This window comes from Oncorhynchus nerka, linkage group LG27 (assembly GCF_034236695.1).
Source record: "Oncorhynchus nerka isolate Pitt River linkage group LG27, Oner_Uvic_2.0, whole genome shotgun sequence".
In the NCBI taxonomy this organism is placed as follows: Eukaryota; Metazoa; Chordata; class Actinopteri; order Salmoniformes; family Salmonidae; genus Oncorhynchus; species Oncorhynchus nerka.
The window spans coordinates 89,267,300-89,286,775 of NC_088422.1; the positions used below are offsets into that span (position 1 = coordinate 89,267,300).

At 43.6% G+C, this 19,476-nt stretch overlaps 1 protein-coding gene and 1 pseudogene across 1 annotated transcript in view; both read left to right on the forward strand.

The window, feature by feature from the left end:
• Positions 1–4,636: 4,636 nt before the first annotated feature.
• On the forward strand, positions 4,637–12,183 carry LOC115118230 (guanylyl cyclase-activating protein 2-like; annotated as a pseudogene).
• A 5,454-nt stretch (positions 12,184–17,637) lies between these two features.
• Positions 17,638–19,476, forward strand: part of LOC115117540 (golgin subfamily B member 1-like) — a 57,620-nt gene continuing 55,781 nt past the window's right edge. Inside the window, 1 exon segment of the mRNA XM_065012262.1 lies at positions 17,638–17,756. The gene's annotated coding sequence lies outside the window, so the exon portion shown is untranslated.

Sequence of the window (19,476 nt, forward strand, 5' to 3'; positions counted from 1 at the left end):
TTTATACTGATTCTCTGCCGTATGTCTCTCTTTATCCATATGTTATACGGATTCTCTGCCATATGTCTCTCTTTATCCATATGTTATACGGATTCTCTGCCGTATGTCTCTTTATCCATATGTTATACGGATTCTCTGTCGTATGTCTCTTTATCCATATGTTATACGGATTCTCTGTCGTATGTCTCTCTTTATTCATATGTTATACGGATTCTCTGTCGTATGTCTCTCTTTATCCATATGTTATACGGATTCTCTGTCGTATGTCTCTCTTTATCCATATGTTATACGGATTCTCTGTCGTATGTCTCTTTATCCATATGTTATACGGATTCTCTGTCGTATGTCTCTTTATCCATATGTTATACGGATTCTCTGACGTATGTCTCTTTATCCATATGTTATACAGATTCTCTGCCGTATGTCTCTTTATCCATATGTTATACGAATTCTCTACCGTATGTCTCTTTATCCATATGTTATACGGACTCTCTGCCGTATGTCTCTTTATCCATATGTTATACGGATTCTCTGCCGTATGTCTCTTTATCCATATGTTATACGGATTCTCTGCCGTATGTCTCTTTATCCATATGTTATACGGATTCTCTGACGTATGTCTCTTTATCCATATGTTATACGGATTCTCTGACGTATGTCTCTTTATCCATATGTTACACGGATTCTCTGCCGTATGTCTCTTTATCCATATGTTATACGGATTCTCTGTCGTATGTCTCTTTATCCATATGTTATACGGATTCTCTGCCGTATGTCTCTTTATCCATATGTTATACGGATTCTCTGTCGTATGTCTCTTTATCCATATGTTATATGGATTCTCTGACGTATGTCTCTTTATCCATATGTCACACGGATTCTCTACCGTATGTCTCTTTATCCATATGTTATACGGACTCTCTGCCGTATGTCTCTTTATCCATATGTTATACGGATTCTCTGTCGTATGTCTCTTTATCCATATGTTATACGGATTCTCTGCTGTATGTCTCTCTTTAGCCATATGTTATACGGATTCTCTGCCATGTGTCTCTCTTTATCCATATGTTATACGGATTCTCTGACGTATGTCTCTCTTTATCCATATGTTATACGGATTCTCTGACGTATGTCTCTCTTTATCCATATGTTATACGGATTCTCTGCTGTATGTCTCTCTTTATCCATATGTTATACGGATTCTCTGTCGTATGTCTCTCTTTATCCATATGTTATACGGATTCTCTGACGTATGTCTCTTTATCCATATGTTACACGGATTCTCTGTCGTATGTCTCTCTTTATTCATATGTTATACGGATGCTCTGTCGTATGTCTCTCTTTATCCATATGTTATACGGATTCTCTGTCGTATGTCTCTCTTTATCCATATGTTATACGGATTCTCTGTCGTATGTCTCTTTATCCATATGTTATACGGATTCTCTGTCGTATGTCTCTTTATCCATATGTTATACGGATTCTCTGACGTATGTCTCTTTATCCATATGTTATACAGATTCTCTGCCGTATGTCTCTTTATCCATATGTTATACGGATTCTCTACCGTATGTCTCTTTATCCATATGTTATACGGACTCTCTGCCGTATGTCTCTTTATCCATATGTTATACGGATTCTCTGCCGTATGTCTCTTTATCCATATGTTATACGGATTCTCTGCCGTATGTCTCTTTATCCATATGTTATACGGATTCTCTGACGTATGTCTCTTTATCCATATGTTATACGGATTCTCTGACGTATGTCTCTTTATCCATATGTTACACGGATTCTCTGCCGTATGTCTCTTTATCCATATGTTATACGGATTCTCTGTCGTATGTCTCTTTATCCATATGTTATACGGATTCTCTGCCGTATGTCTCTTTATCCATATGTTATACGGATTCTCTGCTGTATGTCTCTCTTTAGCCATATGTTATACGGATTCTCTGCCATGTGTCTCTCTTTATCCATATGTTAAACGGATTCTCTGCTGTATGTCTCTCTTTATCCATATGTTATACGGAGTCTCTGTCGTATGTCTCTTTATCCATATGTTATACGGATTCTCTGCTGTATGTCTCTCTTTATCCATATGTTATACGGATTCTCTGTCGTGTCTCTTTATCCATATGTTATACGGATTCTCTGTCGTGTCTGTCTTTATCCATATGTTATACGGATTCTCTGATGTATGTCTCTTTATCCATATGTTATACGGATTCTCTGCTGTATGTCTCTCTTTATCCATATGTTATACGGATTCTCTGACGTCAGTCTCTTTATCCATATGTTATACGGATTCTCTGCCGTATGTCTCTTTATCCATATGTTATACGGATTCTCTGTCGTATGTCTCTTTATCCATATGTTATACGGATTCTCTGACGTATGTCTCTTTATCCATATGTTATACGGATTCTCTGTCGTATGTCTCTTTATCCATATGTTATACGGATTCTCTGACGTATGTCTTTTATCCATATGTTATATTCTCTGGATTCTCTGATCCATATGTTTCTCTGACGTATCCATATGTATGTCTCTTTATCCATATGTTATACGGATTCTCTGACGTATGTCTCTTTATCCATATGTTATACGGATTCTCTGCTGTATGTCTCTTTATCCATATGTTATACGGATTCTCTGCTGTATGTCTCTTTATCCATATGTTATACGGATTCTCTGTCGTATGTCTCTCTTTATCCATATGTTATACGGATTCTCTGACGTATGTCTCTTTATCCATATGTTTAGGGCTGTATGTCCATATGCAGAATATAAAGCGGATTTAGGTCACCTGTAGGTTTTTGATGACCACATTCCATTTTTATTCATATAATGAATCCCCTGTGCAATTAATGAAGGGATGTATCCTCCTAACACACACACACAGACACGCATGCACACACACTTCCTTATGCAACATGTGTTGTGAGACACCTCTGTATGCCTTTTCCGTCCGTCCGTCCGTCTGTCTGTCCGTCCGTCCGTCCACCCCCCGTCTGTTTTTTTAGGTGATTGATTCCCCTGAGGTTCACTGTCCTCTTGGGGTCAGACTACAGTAGGTTGATAACACGGTGAAAGGGGAGTGTTCAGCTAATACTTTAACTGGATTTCACAGCTAAGGCTAATTATTACACAACACACACACACACAATTTTTGTTTAGTGTCACTGCTAAATGCATAAATGGGATCTAATGACTTCTTCACATTTGTTTTTCTGGAATGTAAATTTGGAGGCTTTGCCTTGTTCATGTATCAGTGAGCACAGGTGTGAGTTACACGGTGACCTGGGACACACACCTGAATTTAATTAAATCCACTAAGTCAATTAATATATTAACTACAGGCAAACACTCTGAAACACATATACAAAGTGCTTGTTTAGGCTATTCAGTCATCTCAAATTGTTTAATGAATGAATACACTCAATTAATCCTAGCTATTTACCCATTGGCATGTGGTATTCAGTGTTTAATGAATATATCCATATGCTTAAACATGAATCTACTCAGGTCGTTCTTGCAAAATAGATGTATTCCAATGAGACTGTCCTGGATTTAAACTAAGGTTGAATAAATACCAAGAAAATGAAGCTTCATGTGAGCTTTGGTGACTTGTCTGATAAAGAGCAGAGGCAAATGTGGAGTGGGCAACATGAGGCTAATTAAATGACTTAGACTTTGTGGTCTGAGTAGCTACACCCTCTTAGAAAAGGGTTATTCGGCTGTCCCGATAAGACAACCCTTTGAAGAACCCTTTTTGGTTCCAGATAGAATCATTTTGGTTCTAGGTATAACCCTTTTCAGTGTGGAGGGTCATCGGTTGGCTTCACCAGTCATTAATATTGGTGAATTGTTAAATAATCCCCTCAAATATCCAAAGAATGGAATTGCCAGCAGCATACCACACTGCATACCACTGCTGGCTTGCTTCTGAAGCTAAGCAGGGTTGGTCCTGGTCAGTTCCTGGATGGGAGACCAGATGCTGCTGGAAATGGTGTTGGAGGGCCAGTAGGAGGCACTCTTTCTTCTGGTCTAAAAAAAAATCCCAATCTCCCAGGGCAGTGATTGGGGCCACTGCCCTGTGTAGGGTGCTGTCTTTTGGATGGGACGTTAAACGGGTGTCCTGACTCTCTGAGGTCATTAAAGATCCCATGGCACTTATCGTAAGAGTAGGGGTGTTAACCCCGGAGTCCTGACTAAATTCCCAATCTGGCCCTCAAACCATCACGGTCACCTAATAATCCCCAGTTTACAATTGGCTCATTAATCCCCCTCCTCTCCCCTGTAACTATTCCCCAGGTCGTTGCTGCAAATGAGAACGTGTTCTCAGTCAACTTACCTGGTAAAATAACGGATAAATAAACACGGGTTTTGATGCTTGCTGCATCTTGATTTGTTCCTGCCTGTCTTGATTGGATTGCTTTATAACGGATCTAAAATATCGCCCAATGTTGGGTTAATCCTCAAACTCATTGACGTGGGCGCAAACCTGGTGTGTGGTCTCTGAGCGTGTTGAATTAATGGCTGTGGTAGATGACTTTACCATCAATTGAAATCAATTCAAGTTATTAATAGAAACTTCATAGACTACCTTTAAAGGACTTGGATCTGCTCAACCATGGGTCAGTCGCACAGTGAGCTAGACGACGAGGTGGCCCTCACACATATCCTGGAACTCTACCGAAAGTTCGCCAGCGAGTGTCCCAGTGGCAACCTGCATTTACACAAATTCAAGAAAATCTGGAATTAACAGCGATTCGATAGAGGATTCCGCATACATGGACAATGTGTTTCGATCGTTTGATGCAAACCATGTACGTTTTTAGGTACCTTTGTACTGATTTATTAAGCTAAGTATCTTCAGAGGAAGGGATCATGGACATCAGTAGGCTAGTAGACTTTGTCAGAAGCTGAGACAGTTGTATATTATAAAACGAGTCATTAATTGTGATAATATCTTGGTTATATAGCCTAGAGAAACACAACATTAAAGATATGAATTAAAGGTAAGCAGGTAGCCTAGCTGTTAAGAGCTTTGGACCAGTAACCGAAAGGTCGCTAGCCTGGTTCAATCCCCGAGCCGGTGATATATATATGTTGATGTGCCCTTGAGCAAGGCACTTAACCCTAATAGCAACTGAAAGTTGCTCTGGATAAGTGGCTCAAATATAAATGACTAAAATGTAAACGTCTGCCCTGGCTTCTACGCAGATTCTGTTTTGGATATCCCCGCACGTTGTCCGTGGTGCTGAAACGCTCAACTACATAACAACGTCACACAGAGATCCTCACCTACATCACATTCATTGGTGTTAAGTTGATTTAATTCCTTGTTTTTCCCTCTAAAATTATTTATTTATTTTGTCCATAGGACAACACACTAGACTTTATGGGGTATGTGGCAGCAGTGCACCTCGTTCTTAGAGGAAAGCTTGAGGACCGACTGAGGTCTTCTTTCAAATTTTATGACAAAGATGGAAACGGACATCTTGACAAAAAGGAGCTAAAACAAGTTGTCAAAGTAAGTGTATAGGGGTTTCATGTTTAGATGTGGTTTCTTTCTTATTATTTTGAAGTACCCTGAAGCTAAACAGCGGTATATGCTGCCAGAGATCCTCTCTGAACGTGATGTATGTAAACAATATACTGTGTATGATCCTCTCATCAAATTGAGATGCCTCAACATTTTCCCATGCTAATTGTACTCCTTTTTAATGAACTGTGCATACCAAAACCATATAACCAGCAAGCCTAATTATATACAGGGATATAACACTATACATTTGATATGATATGACATGCAGCATATTGAGCCATTAAAAACACCTTTGTGTGTAGTGTACCATCATCTGCTTCAATCTAGACAAAATGTGTGTATGTACCCTGCTTCCACTCACCATAGTAAATACATGTTCTCATGTCTTCCTCTCTCTGCAGATCATCTACAATATCAAGAGGCATGGGAACCCATCTGAAACGGAGAACCTAACCCCTGATCAAATCACTGACCGAATCTTTGACCTGGTGGATAAGAATAAAGATAGTAAGTCTATACATGTGAGGTGTCTGTCTATCATTAGAAATGTAGTATCTGTGTAGGTCTGTATTTGTGCAACATACTCATTACATTATGGGTGTAGTAAGGTAATGCTAAACATTTCAGCAAGGCAATTGAAGGTGTATGCGCAGAGCCAGCAATGTTGAGATGACTAGAGTGCAAACATTTGTTCGCACCATTGGTGTGCGTGGCCAAAGAGCTCTATTTTAAGGTCATCTGACCATAGCACCACCAGGATTTTGCTAAACGGCATTGGCACTTGGATCGAAACCGGCGATATGGTCATATGACATGAAAATATAGGGTATTTGGCCTCGCTCACCCGCGGTAAGTTTGGCCTTCGAAAGTACAATGCCTCTGCAGAAAATACCTCATCCCTACTGGTCCTGGGGAACTTTAAGGTTAATGGCATCATGAACTTTACCAAGTACCAGAACATTTTAGCCAAAAACCTGGTTGCCTCTGCCAGACTAAAACTTAGCTGCAAGTGGATGTTCCAGCAAGACATTAACCCCAAGCACACATCAACATGCACAAAGAAGTGGTTAATTGACCACAAAAATCAACATTTTGCAATGGCCATTTCAGTCTCCGGACTTGAACCCCATTGACAACCTGTGGTTTGAATTGACGAGGGCAGACCATAAGCACAGACAGAAGGAGATCAAATCAAATCAAATCAAATTTATTTATATAGCCCTTCGTACATCAGCTGATATCTCAAAGTGCTGCACAGAAACCCAGCCCAAAACCCCAAACAGCAAACAATGCAGGTGTAAAAGCACGGTGGCCAGGAAAAACTCCCCAGAAAGGCCAAAACCCAGGAAGAAACCTAGAGAGGAACCAGGCTATGTGGGGTGGCCAGTCCTCTTCTGGCTGTGCCGGGTAGAGATTATAACAGAACATGACCAAGATGTCAAATGTTCATAAATGACCAGCATGGTCGAATAATAATAAGGCAGAACAGTTGAAACTGGAGCAGCAGCACAGTCAGGTGGACTGGGGACAGCAAGGAGTCATCATGTCAGGTAGTCCTGGGGCACGGTCCTAGGGCTCAGGTCCTCCGAGAGAGAGAAAGAAAGAGAGAATTAGAGAGAGCATATGTGGGGTGGCCAGTCCTCTTCTGGCTGTGCCGGGTGGAGATTATAACAGAACGTGGCCAAGATGTTCAAATGTTCATAAATGACCAGCATGGTTGAATAATAGTAAGGCAGAACAGTTGAAACTGGAGCAGCAGCATGGCCAGGTGGACTGGGGACAGCAAGGAGTCATCATGTCAGGTAGTCCTGAGACATGGTCCTAGGGCCCAGGCCAGTTGAAACTGGAGCAGCAGCATGGCCAGGTGGACTGGGGACAGCAAGGAGTCATCATGTCAGGTAGTCCTGGGGCATGGTCCTAGGGCTCAGGTCCTCCGAGAGAGCGAAAGAAAGAGAGAAGGAGAGAATTAGAGAACGCACACTTAGATTCACACAGGACACCGAATAGGACAGGAGAAGTACTCCAGATATAACAAACTGACCCTAGCCCCCCGACACATAAACTACTGCAGCATAAATACTGGAGGCTGAGACCGGAGGGGTCAGGAGACACTGTGGCCCCATCCGAGGACACCCCCGGACAGGGCCAAACAGGAAGGATATAACCCCACCCACTTTGCCAAAGCACAGCCCCCACACCACTAGAGGGATATCTTCAACCACCAACTTACCATCCTGAGACAAGGCCGAGTATAGCCCACAAAGATCTCCGCCACGGCACAACCCAAGGGGGGGGCGCCAACCCAGACAGGCCGACCACAACAGTGAATCAACCCACCCAGGTGACGCACCCCCCCAGGGACGGCATGAGAGAGCCCCAGTAAGCCAGTGACTCAGCCGTAACAGGGTTAGAGGCAGAGAATCCCAGTGGAAAGAGGGGAACCGGCCAGGCAGAGACAGCAAGGGCGGTTCGTTGCTCCAGAGCCTTTCCGTTCACCTTCCCACTCCTGGGCCAGACTACACTCAATCATATGAGGAGATCAAGGATCTGGAAGGATTCTGTATGGAGGAATGGTCTAAGATCCTTCCCAATATGTTCTCCAACTCATAGTTTTTGTTATTGAAAAAGACGCAATAGTGTTATCCTCTCAAAGATGAGGTATTGAAAGGTTTTCAAAACAGGGGTGTGAATAAGTAAGACCCTTGTTGAGAAAAGAATATTGCTTGTTAAACTAAATTGTTTTCTCTGAGCAATTGTATTAAAATAATACAATTTATAAAATGTTCTCTAGCATACAATCTAGCTCAGTATTTGAATTATTTATTTTATACAGTAATTTTTGCTCACTTTTATCGAGGGTGTCAATCATTAAGGTACCGACTGTATATATAAACTGAGTGTACAAAACATTAATGTCACTTGTTAAATCAACTTCAATCAATGTAGATGAAGGGAAGGAGACTGGTTAAAGAAAGATGTTTAAGCCTTAAGATAATTGAGACATGGATTGTGTCAAAATCTGCAACACTGCTGGGTTTTTCAAGCTCAGCGTTTCCCGTGTATGAAGAATGGTCCACCACCCAAAGGACATCCAGCCAACTTGACACAACTGTGGGAAGCATTGGAGTATTAGGTACACCCATCTAGTACTGGGTCGGATCCCCCTTTGCCTCCAGAACAGCCTGAATTCTTCAGGGCATGGAAACATTGCTCAATCGGTAATAAGGAACCTAACATGTGCCAGGAAAACATTCCCCACACCATTACACCACTGCCACCAGCCTGTACCATTGACACCAGCGCAGGATGGGGCCATGGACTCATGCTGCTTACGCCAAATCCTTACGCCAAATCCTGATCCCTGTTCCTGTAGCATCTGCATGATGCTACAGGAACAGGGATTCATCAGACTAGGCAAAGTTGTTCCACTCCTCAATTGTCCAGTGTTGGTGATGGCGTGTCCACTGGAGCTTCTTCTTGTTATTAGCTGATAGGAGTAGAACCCGGTGTGGTCATCTAAGTCAAACGACACCACTGGTTCTGCTCACACTGCCCTACCCTGTGCTCTGACCTCTTTCTCCCCTCTCTCTCCAGATGAAATCTCGCGTCTTGTGACGGCCGGCCGCCCAACAACCTGCCCGCTTGACCCTATTCCCTCCTCTCTTCTCCAGACCATTTCCGGAGACCTTCTCCCTTACCTCACCTCGCTCATCAACTCATCCCTGACCGCTGGCTACGTCCCTTCTGTCTTCAAGAGAGCGAGAGTTGCACCCCTTCTGAAAAAACCTACACTCGATCCCTCCGATGTCAACAACTACAGACCAGTATCCCTTCTTTCTTTTCTCTCCAAAACTCTTGAACGTGCCGTCCTTGGCCAGCTCTCCCGCTATCTCTCTCAGAATGACCTTCTTGATCCAAATCAGTCAGGTTTCAAGACTAGTCATTCAACTGAGACTGCTCTTCTCTGTATCACGGAGGCCCTCCGCACTGCTAAAGCTAACTCTCTCTCCTCTGCTCTCATCCTTCTAGACCTATCGGCTGCCTTCGATACTGTGAACCATCAGATCCTCCTCTCCACCCTCTCCGAGTTGGGCATCTCCGGCGCGGCCCACGCTTGGATTGCGTCCTACCTGACAGGTCGCTCCTACCAGGTGGCGTGGCGAGAATCTGTCTCCTCACCACGTGCTCTCACCACTGGCGTCCCCAGGGCTCTGTTCTAGGCCCTCTCCTATTCTCGCTATACACCAAGTCACTTGGCTCTGTCATAACCTCACATGGTCTCTCCTATCATTGCTATGCAGACGACACACAATTAATCTTCTCCTTTCCCCCTTCTGATGACCAGGTGGCGAATTGCATCTCTGCATGTCTGGCAGACATATCAGTGTGGATGACGGATCACCACCTCAAGCTGAACCTCGGCAAGACGGAGCTGCTCTTCCTCCCGGGAAGGACTGCCCGTTCCATGATCTCGCCATCACGGTTGACAACTCCATTGTGTCCTCCTCCCAGAGCGCTAAGAACCTTGGCGTGATCCTGGACAACACCCTGTCGTTCTCAACTAACATCAAGGCGGTGGCCCGTTCTTGTAGGTTCATGCTCTACAACATCCGCAGAGTACGACCCTGCCTCACACAGGAAGCGGCGCAGGTCCTAATCCAGGCACTTGTCATCTCCCGTCTGGATTACTGCAACTCGCTGTTGGCTGGGCTCCCTGCCTGTGCCATTAAACCCCTACAACTCATCCAGAACGCCGCAGCCCGTCTGGTGTTCAACCTTCCCAAGTTCTCTCACGTCACCCCGCTCCTCCGCTCTCTCCATTGGCTTCCAGTTGAAGCTCGCATCCGCTACAAGACCATGGTGCTTGCCTACGGAGCTGTGAGGGGAACGGCACCTCAGTACCTCCAGGCTCTGATCAGGCCCTACACCCAAACAAGGGCACTGCGTTCATCCACCTCTGGCCTGCTCGCCTCCCTACCACTGAGGAAGTACAGTTCCCGCGCAGCCCAGTCAAAACTGTTCGCTGCTCTGGCCCCCCAATGGTGGAACAAACTCCCTCACGACGCCAGGACAGCGGAGTCAATCACCACCTTCCGGAGACACCTGAAACCCCACCTCTTTCAGGAATACCTAGGATAGGATAAAGTAATTCTTCTCACCCCCCTTAAAAGATTTAGATGCACTATTGTAAAGTGGCTGTTCCACTGGATGTCTTAAGGTGAACGCACCAATTTGTATGTCGCTCTGGATAAGAGCGTCTGCTAAATGACTTAAATGTAAATGATGTAAATGTCATCTGCTGCAGTAGCCCATCCGTGACAAGGACCGTTCTGCACACCACTGTTGTACTGTGCCGTTATTTGCCTGTTTGTGGCCTGCCTTTTAGCTTGCTCAATTCATGCCATTCTCCTTCGACTTCTTATCAACGAGCTGTTTTCGCCCACATGATTGCCACTAACTGGTTGTTTTTCGCACAATTCTTGGTAAACCTTAGACACTGTCGTGCGTGAAAAGCCCAGGAGGCCGTCCGTTTCTGAGATACTGGAACCGGCGTGCCTGGCCCCGACGATCATACCACGCTCAAAGTCGCTTAGGTCACTTGTTTTGCCCATTCTAATGTTCAATCAAACAATAACCTGATGCCTGTCTGCCTGCTTTATATAGCAAGCCATGACCACGTGGCTCAAAGTCTGTAGGAGCGTACCATTTTTGTGACCTGGGTGGTGTACCTAATAAACTGGTACTGATAAACTGATTGTGTATACGGTATATATGTACAGTATATATCTATACACACATATATACAGGTATTCCTTTCATTCTCTATCTCTCCCGTTTTCAGGCCAGATTTCCCTGGAGGAGTTCCTGGATGGGGCTCAGAAGGACCAGCTCCAGCTGGACATGAGGCCCTGTGGGTGGTTCCTAGAATAGCAGAGGAAGAATGTGGAGGAAGAACTGCAGAGGAAGAACAACAAGTGACCTTCAAGGGATTTGATTCCTACAAAAAAAAGATAGCATTAGCAACTCTGGATACGTTAGGCTATCTAATGGCTCAAATAAATCAAATATTAAACGTCGTCGACTCAGTCATGAAAGTTTTGGTAACAGTTTTAAAAATAACATTATATGCCTCAAACTTGGCTATGGCTACGCTTCAATTCGTGACTTATTTTTGTACGCATGTATGTTAACTAGGAACATTTTCTCTCCAAGGACACCGTCGTCAGGGCTGTCTGTCACTGTCTTTTATTATTTTTGTATTATTTTTATTTTTGGGGCTGTCTGTCACTATCACCAGTCGACTGAGCTCTTTTTATGCAACGGAATATGTGTATTTCGCCATTACACATATCTTTCATTGAGCAACAACGTAGCCTGTTTCGCTTGCCCACATTGCTACAATGTATCAAATCAGAATTGCTGGGAGTGCGCATGGCACAGTTTTGTTGCGTAATTGAGGAGTAGCCTACGATTCAGAATTTTAGCCTAACGTTTTTGCTCGTTGAAGCAGTTCTATCTACTGTACTTAGTGTCTCTCCAATTGTTCTTGTAAAGAAATGAGGAATCACCCAGTTTACATTTGAATGACTATGCAAAGAGCCATTGAACTATGCCAATCAAATTAGGTGTGTGTCCAGAAAAATATTATGCCCTTGTTCATGACTCTCAGTTCCATTACATTGCATGTAAGAGTCATTGGACGAAGGCGTCTTCTATACCGGGGAGTTTGTTAAGAGCTCGACCCTCGGTCTGAACATGAACACAGAAAGTATAGAACACCCAATTATTGCAGGATATCTCGGTGTTAGGAGAATCTAACAACACTGTGCAGAAGTGTAGTTGGATGTTCGCTGCTCTGGCCCCCCAATGGTGGAACAAACTCCCTCACGACGCCAGGACAGCGGAGTCAATCACCACCTTCCGGAGACACCTGAAACCCCACCTCTTTCAGGAATACCTAGGATAGGATAAAGTAATCCTTCTCACCCCCCCCCCCCTTCCCCCCCTTAAAAGATTTAGATGCACTATTGTAAAGTGGCTGTTCCACTGGATGTCTTAAGGTGAACGCACCAATTTGTAAGTCGCTCTGGATAAGAGCGTCTGCTAAATGACTTAAATGTAAATGTAAACAATATTTGTAAGATATATGGACAAAGGACAGAGCTATTAACAAAACGCATGGTGCCATATCGTACAATCCTGTGAAAGAGATGAGAGATTTGTGGCTGGTTTTAAATTCGAGATGACATGAAGATTTCCCCCTTTTTCACGACAATCAACTGCCAAAAGCTCTGCATGATTTAGAATGACGGCCGGGATTAAACAAACGGAGGTATGCAGAAAGAGCTGTCCCACTACCGACAGGTCATTATTTGAAAGAGCTGTCCCACTACCGACAGGTCATTATTTGAAAGAGCTGTCCCACTACCGACAGGTCATTATTTGAAAGAGCTGTCCCACTACCAACAGGTCATTATTTGAAAGAGCTGTCCCACTACCAACAGGTCATTATTGGTGATGGATGTTATTTGGGGTCTCAATTTTTTCACAAAAGGGATATCAGATCTGCCCTACTTCAAAGATGGACGCACTAGATTAAACCACGGGCCAATTTTTTTCTGGAGAGGAGGGTCAGGGGGCCTGAATATAATTACAAATAATTTGTAGACTGCAAATTAACCGTAAGAAGCCCTAACAGATATATAATGTTAGACAAAAACATAATAATATCAAAACTTGCTTACGTTTGTATACGATCACATCTCTCGTTATTCATGGGAATACTTGGGAACAGATTTCTTAAATTACAATTCCTTGGAGCTGATTTCCTGGTGTTCACCTTGTGAGTGGAATAGGGTTTCTAAATCCCCTCCTTTGGTGAAATGTTTTCCTCAGCATTCTTAGAACCAGCTCCTTGAGGCCTGATTAGCTATCTTGGCTAATGGTCCCTGTCAAAACAACAATGAGAAAGTATAAGGTTTTTAGCTGAATAGTTTAAAGAGCTGAAGGCCTAAGGCCTCAGTGAGGAATAGGCATGGGTCATGTTCAGATAGTATTTCCAGGTTTCACTCTGTTTCCGACCATTTTTGTCCCGTTCCGTGACTGGTGAACAGGACCCTGGCCTATCACTTACCAGCCACTCAGTCTCAAAGACCAGGAGATGAACAAGGCAAGCAACTGAGGCTTACTATGTAAGAAGAGGTTAAAGCTTTGACAATGTGTGAGCTACCGATCTCATAAAAGGTAACTTTTGAAACACTTTTTCCCAGCTTCGTATGAGTGTCTGTCTTCAGTACAGTCTTTCTGTGTGTTTGTGTCATTGTTATTTTATTGTGTTTAGGAGCCACCTTTGTTTGTGTATCCTGAAAATGTTTCACATGTAATATTCTTAATGTCTATAATACTGTATATCTGTAGTAAAATTCCTTGAAAAAAATAAACATTCTTCGATATTGCTATGAAATTGAAGGTTTAATGGCAAGTGAGATTCTGGCCACATTCAGTGTACACAAACAGCAGCATATTCCCGTGACATGATTGGCTCTTACTTCTGGGTTAAAAGTATAAACTAAGCAACAAATATATAAGGTAAGAAAAGTACAAATGCTGTCTTAAGCTCTTTCAAGTTTAAAGAGAGGCATTACACTGATGGTCATTACACAGGTTCAAATGTCCGACCAAAACTGACCAACAAGGAAGAGAAGGGCAAATCAGCCAATCAAGAGCTTGGGACATTAAGGTTCTATCTGCATTTTAGTCTAAATGTAGTTATTGACATAGGTTTGTTCTGTTCAATGTTCTCTCCCTATATAGTACTCTATAGAGATTATCTCAGAATCCTTTTTTTGCAGTTAAAACCTCATAGTCACAAGCTCTCGTAATGACACACATTTACTTTTAAAAGTCAAATATAAAACATGAACACAATTATCAAAAATATAATGCAATTATAACAAATATATACAGCTGCAAAAATATAAACAATGGAGACATAGGTCCTTGTTGAGTGTGTGGTGATAAGATAAATTCCGTGGTAACGGAATTATGCTGAGACTCCAATTTATCACTTTAATGCCAAACAAAAAGCAATGATTTCAAAGCTAAACAAAACACACAACTATGCACAATGACTACTTTGGCCAATTTATACAGTAAATAATAATAATATATTTAGTGGAAGAATTGCCGATGCTAGATTTGGTAGCAGAATTACAGTAAAATCTCCCTGTTTTATTATGTTACCAAACTTTGTATCTGCACAGTTCCTGTTAATGTGTTTTTGTAAAGTTGTTCAAATTAGTCATTGTGCATAGACTTCTATGGTTTGTTAAAAAGATTTTGGCAATGAAGAACTTTATCGGCAAGACGGAGCTGCTCTTCCTCCCGGGGAAGGACTGCCCGTTCCATGATCTCGCCATCACGGTTGACAACTCCATTGTGTCCTCGTCCCAGAGCGCTAAGAACCTTGGCGTGATCCTGGACAACACCCTGTCGTTCTCAAATAACATCAAGGCGGTGGCCCGTTCCTGTAGGTTCATGCTCTACAACATCCGCAGAGTACGACCCTGCCTCACACAGGAAGCGGCGCAGGTCCTAATCCAGGCACTTGTCATCTCCCGTCTGGATTACTGCAACTCGCTGTTGGCTGGGCTCCCTGCCTGTGCCATTAAACCCCTACAACTCATCCAGAACGCCGCAGCCCATCTGGTGTTCAACCTTCCCAAGTTCTCTCACGTCACCCCGCTCCTCCGCTCTCTCCACTGGCTTCCAGTTGAAGCTCGCATCCGCTACAAGACCATGGTGCTTGCCTACAGAGCTGTGAGGGGAACGGCACCTCAGTACCTCCAGGCTCTGATCAGGCCCTACACCCAAACAAGGGCACTGCGTTCATCCACCTCTGGCCTGCTCGCCTCCCTACCACTGAGGAAGTACAGTTCCCGCTCAGCCCAGTCAAAACTGTTCGCTGCTCTGGCCCCCCAATGGTGGAACAAACTCCCTCACGACGCCAGGACAGCGGAGTCAATCACCACCTTCCGGAGACACCTGAAACCCCACCTCTTTAAGGAATACCTAGGATAGGATAAAGTAATCCTTCTCACCCCCCTTAAAAGACCTAGATGCACTATTGTAAAGTGGCTGTTCCACTGGATGTCATAAGGTGAAAGCACCAATTTGTAAGTCGCTCTGGATAAGAGCGTCTGCTAAATGACTTAAATGTAAATCTACTTCCCCAGAGCCAGATGCCGTTTTTATGTCTCTACCACAGGAGGTTGGTGGCACCTTAATTGGGGAGGACGGGCTCGTGGTAATGGCTGGAGTGGAATAGGTGGAATTGTATTAAATCCATCAAACATGGTTTCCATGTGTATGATGTCATTCCATTTGCTCCATTCCGACCATTATTATGAGCCGTGCTCTTGTTAGCAGCCTCCACATCCAGTATGAAGGAAGTTAGAGGTAGTTTCATGAGCCGTCGCTAACTAGCATGAGCGCAGTGACTGGAAGTCAATAGTATTTACTAGCATGCTATCAGTTACCATAGACTTCCAGTCATTGCTCTAACGCTAGTTAGCAATTGTGTAAATGCTAGTTAGCAACTTACTTCAAACTGCATGCAGAGACAAGAGGTATCCATGAGTTCATCTGACTCTGGGGAAGGACTTCATTGCCAAAATCCTGAAGTATCCCTTTAAACTTTGAAAATAAATGGGTTTTGTTCAGTATACATTTTAAAGAAAATAAATCACAGTCTCAGTATAGAACAGATGTAGACTCCATCAATTTGGAATCAAATTCTTGAAAATCATAACATTTTAAATTATTAAAATTACTGAAGATCTACAGACTTCAGGGTTGATTTATTTCCTCCAACTTGAATTGACCGATTTTACACGGCATTAAAAAAAACTTAAAAAGGGCCTCCCGGGTGGCGCAGTGGTCTAGGGCACCAGAGACTCTGGGTTCGCGCCCAGTCTCTGTCGCAGCCGGCCGCGACTGGGAGGTCCGTGGGGCGACGTACAATTGGCCTAGCATCGTCCGGGTTAGGGAGGGTTTGGCCAGTAGGGATATCCTTGTCTCATCGCGCACTAGCGACTCCTGTGGCGGGCCAGGCACAGTGCATGCTAACCAGGTCGCCAGGTGCACGGTGTTTCCTTCGACACATTGGTGCGGCTGGCTTCCGGGTTGGATGCGGGCTGTGTTAAGAAAAAGTGTGGCTTGGTTGGGTTGTGTTTCGGGGGACGCATGGCTTTCGACCTTCGTCTCTCCCGAGCCCGTACGGGAGTTGTAGCGATGAGACAAGATAGTAACTACTAACAATTGGATACCATGAAATTGGGGAGAAAAGGGGGTAAAAATTCAAATATAAAACAAAAATAAACCTTCAAAGTTGGACCCTAGAAACCTAGATAAGCTCCCAAGTGGCGCAGCAGTCTAAGGAACTGCATTTCACTGATTCGAATCCAGGCTGTATCACAACCGGCCGTGATTGGGATCCAAAAGAGCGGTGCACAATTGGCTCAACGTCGTCCGTGTTTGGCCGGTGTAGGCTGTCATTGTAAATTAGAATTTGTTCTTAACTGACTTGTTTTTGAGGGGGAATTGATCCAAGGGCCTTCAAAAGGCCTAGTCGCCAGTTGCCCATCCCTGGTGTTAATTTTTGAAAATAAAGGTTAAATTAAAAGATTAACACCGGGGATGGGCAACTGGCGACCAACTGGCGACCCCCTTTTGAAGGCCCTTGGATCAATTCCCCCCCCAAAACAGAATACAGCTTTGTAGTGAATTACCATTAATACAATAAAACAGATAACAGAACAGTCTCAACAGCCAATTGTTGCATGATGAGCTCAGATTTTTTTGTGCCCCCATCATCAAAGTTGCCCATCCCTGGACTACACCAATGACTCACTGTATATATGAAGGGCTACACATACCGTACTTATAAAGATGATATATCTCGTCCTCCCTGATACGTACCTTAGTCGTGGGCACGCGGACCTTGGGCACGCGCACGCAGCATCGCAGTAGGAGCGTCGTTGCGTCCCTTCGCTGTTTTTATTCACCTGACGAACATGGCCGCTGATGATTGAAGGATACCTCGGATCTCTTGTGATTTCTTAACTTGAGCAATAAACATGCGCCATTTGACGATTTCATTGTATAATATGTGAATGAACATCTTTATGAAGCGATAAATTGGGTAAGCGTTTGGGTTTTGCTGTCTGACAAGTGCAAGCAGCTGCTAATGCTAGCTAACGTTAGCAAAATTGTCAGCTGCCGACTGGCTTAGATAAGGTTCCTAGCTGACAATTATATTATACTACTCATTAAGTAGCCTTTAGTTACATAGTGGAGGCAACGTTATAGAACATGTTTTGCATGCTGATGCATTTGGCATGCCAAGTCGAGCTGCTAACGTAGCTAGTTAAAATGTAAATGGTCATGTTACATCAACGTTAGCTCCTGTGTCACAGGCTGAGTCGCGCTGGATAAGAGCGTCTGCTAAATGTAAATGTAGTTAGCAAGTGTAAGCCAAATGAACAGAACAAGCACCTCCATTTCAGCTAGTTTACAATGGTTTGCGGACATGTACAAACACGTGAACAGTCAACCGGCTATCTTTCAAAGCCATTACTAACTACCATGCTATTAAGGATTTCCAAACCAGCAGCCAAAAGATGACTATATATAACGTTACAATGGCGCAGTCAGCACGGACGTTACTAATAATGTCGTTGCTATCCAGCGGTGCCTGCGGCTGATAATGTAATAAACCTCGTAGGGCCAACCCTGCATTTTTCTGCTTGAGATTATTAACGTTCTGTTACGGGCCAGTGGAACCGAGGAATGAGACGGGGAGGTTTGGGCAGCTGGGCACAGAGGGAGTGGCAGGACTTGCTGTATGCATGAGTGAACTGGTTTGGCCTGATTTTCTCCTGGCTGTATGTCATGTGACATGTGCGTCAAACAGCTAAGTGCTTTTGGCTGCCAGCATCTCAGGGCACTCAGTTAAATGACTGGCTTCCAGCCCTTGTTGTGCAATATAACAACTCGCCTTACCTGTCTAGATTGCAGAATCATAAACAACCCACTGCTCATTGTCATTAGTAGCAGCCAGAATTGAGTGATTCCTAACTCCTCTCCACTAACATGATCTCAAATTGTATTAGTCACATGTGCTGAATACAACAGGTGTAGACCTTACAGTGAAATGTTTACTTATGAGCTCCCAACCAACAATGCAGTTAAAAAAAATATTAATAATAATAAGAAATAAAAGTAACAAGTAATTCAAGAGCAGCAATAAAATAACAATAGCGAGACTATATACAGGGGGGTACCGGTACAGAGTCAATGTGCGGGGGCACCGGTTTACAGACCTGGGCCTGTATTGACAACGAGTCTCAGAGTGCTGATCTTGGATCAGTTTAGGGGGGGGTCCTTGATTGGCACTCCTACTCTGAAACACTTTATCCCTGGCATGTAACAAGCTGTTCATGGAATAGGCTAGTCTGTGAGTGGGAACCAATGTAGCCTCACTGTGTTGCACTCGAAGGTGCAGAAGCCTAACACATGGGTGTATTCATTAGTCGGATTACGTTGAAAAATGTCTCGCAACGGGGTGAATACCATAGGCCTATGTCTTATCTTAGTCTTGCGTTATGTCAGTTAGGCTATGGATCGACATCATTTCACAAACGGGCTATTTGACACCCTAGTGTAGTTGTGAAAATTTAAAAGCAAACGGATTTGCTGTCACAAGAAGAAAACAAATAAAAACATTTTTTTTTTGTTTGCTTTAAAACATGTAAAAAATCTACTATATGTAAGCTTTCATGCTTGTTTTCACTCATACATTCCACACTACTCACAATACCTAGGCTAGTATTGGGTCCTAGAGCCTGAGGAACCTCTTGGGG